Source organism: Vigna unguiculata, unplaced genomic scaffold, assembly GCF_037176805.1.
Source record: "Vigna unguiculata cultivar grain cowpea cultivar isolate G323 ecotype 2 unplaced genomic scaffold, ASM3717680v1 ptg000051l_ERROPOS641538, whole genome shotgun sequence".
Classification (NCBI taxonomy): Eukaryota; Viridiplantae; Streptophyta; class Magnoliopsida; order Fabales; family Fabaceae; genus Vigna; species Vigna unguiculata.
In genome coordinates, this window is record NW_028196697.1 from 12501 (window position 1) to 15000 (window position 2500).

Here is a 2500-nt window from a genome sequence, read left to right on the forward strand (position 1 = left end):
GAGGGTTGGAATGGCCTCCAAATGCCCCCAAATGAATACCATGAAAGTCTTGGTGCACGAAAGTTTTGAGTTGGTTGGGTTTTGCACATGGGCAAGGTTGGCGGTGCACCACGGCATAGCTAAATGGCTTGGTGGAGAGTTTTGTGAAAAAATGAAATTCGTGGTTTTTGAGATGTGAGGGTTGGAAAGGCCTCCAAATGCCCCCAAATGAATACCATGAAATTCTTGGTGCACGAAAGTTTTGAGTTCGGAGGGTTTTGCACATGGCCAATGTTGGCGGTGCACCGCGGCATAGCTAGAAGGCTTGGTGGGGAGTTTTGTGAAAAAATGAAATTCGTGGTTTTTGAGATGTGAGGGTTGGAAAGGCCTCCAAATGTCCCCAAATGAATACCATGAAATTCTTGGTGCACGAAAGTTTTGAGTTCGGAGGGTTTTGCACATGGCCAATGTTGGCGGTGCACCGCGGCATAGCTAGAAGGCTTGGTGGGGAGTTTTGTGAAAAAATGAAATTCGTGGTTTTTGAGATGTGAGGGTTGGAAAGGCCTCCAAATGTCCCCAAATGAGTACTTTAAAAGTGTTGGTGCACAAAAGTTTTGAATTGGATGCATTTTGCACTTGGCCAAGTTGGTCGGTGCACCGCGACTAGATAGCTTGGTGCCAAAATTTGTCAAATTTAAGACCTTGGCCAAACTGAATGAAATTTTGTGGGGAGGTTCCTGATATTGTTTAGTGGTGGACTGGAAAAAATGAGGTCGAAATTCGAAGTCTACATGATCTTTTCTATTTTTCCCGATTTTACACATACCCGGTAAGTAAAAAAAATAAAAAAAATAGTTCCCCTTGGAGAAAAATTATGAAATTTGGTGAGCAAGGAGATACCATTATTCTACGAATTACTGCAAAAAATCGCATCAAAATTCGAAGTGTAGCCCGAGATATGGACTTATGTCTGCTCAAAAAAAGTGTATCTACTTGTACAATTTTGCCTTTTGCATATTAACCTCTTATAGGGGGGGAGTGCTCCTTGAGCCGGCCAGCTCCACACTGGCAGGTTTTAAAGGGAGCTTGATGAGGCCTCCCCCCTCACGTGGTGCGTGCGTTAGCATGTTTATCATGGCACAACTAGCCTCTTCATAGTTGTTGAGCTTTATTAATACCAACACACGGTCGTCACTGATCGTTGGTTAGCTCGGCAGCTAGTCCCTCGGATATTGTGGAAAGTTATTTTCATGCCTAGCGATGCTTGACCATGCGTCACTTGATGTTTCCATTTGCTTGCTTGCCCATGGTAGGTGGGGGGTGGACCGTCTTGTGGTGTGGTGTCTTGCGAACGTGAGGGTGTGTGAGTTGTAATCGAGATGCACTTGCTGGCTGGCTCCATGCCTTGCGTATCGAACGGTCAAGCATGCATCTCTTCCATTTTCACCCGTTGCCTTGGGTGATATTGGTTGATCAGACCCTGTGTTGCCTACCCACTAGACGGTACTTCTGTGGTTGCTTCGAATTCTATCTTTCCATCACGAAGAGGTGTTGGAGGATCCTAATGTCACGCACGTGTTCCATCTAGTGAAACATCTCAGTGATGCACGTGTTGTGGCTAGTTCTTTTGGATGCGGTGCATTATATGAACTCGGGTTTACTTTAGCGACCCAGTTAACATAATTCGGTTGTGTCCCTTGATTGAGACGTTGTCCTTGAACTTGTGAGCAATATCGTTCTTCCACAACCCGTCGTCTTGAGTGCGATGGAAGGCAAATAAGATGTGCTTTGGCATGTCATGCACGTACTCGATTGCGGGAAGTGTGAGAAAGTGTTGTTGACAACCCGTGGGAAATGGAATGTGGCAAATCGTGATGAGCTCTTCGTGGATCTGCGAAGAAGACGACCTTTGGGCCTGTTGGAAACGAGGGAGGCGATGTTGAACTGCGAAGAAGATGGACTTTTGGGTTGTTTGAATCAATGGGAGGCCACGCGAGAACTCCGAATACTATGGACTCTTGGGTTGTTGGAAGCAACGGGAGGCCCCGCTAGAACTCCGAATACTACGGACTCTTGGGTTGTTGGAAGCAAGGGGAGGCCCCGCTAGAACTCCGAATACTATGGACTCTTGGGTTGTTGGAAGCAAGGGGAGGTCCCGCTAGAACTCCGAATACTACGGACTCTTGGGTTGTTGGAAGCAAGGGGAGGCCCCGCTAGAACTCCGAATACTATGGACTCTTGGGTTGTTGGAAGCAAGGGGAGGCCCCGCTAGAACTCCGAATACTATGGACTCTTGGGTTGTTGGCAACGACAACTTGGGGGGATGACACTGGAAAAGAGTGAACTAGGCCAAACTGCGAACAAGGCAACTTGGGGGGATGACACTGGAAAAGAGTGAACTAGGCCAAACTGCGAACAAGGCAACTTGGGGGGATGATGCTGGAAAAGAGTGAACTAGACCGAACTGCGAACAAGGCAACTTGGGGGGATGACGCTGGAAAAGAGTGAACTAGGCCGAACT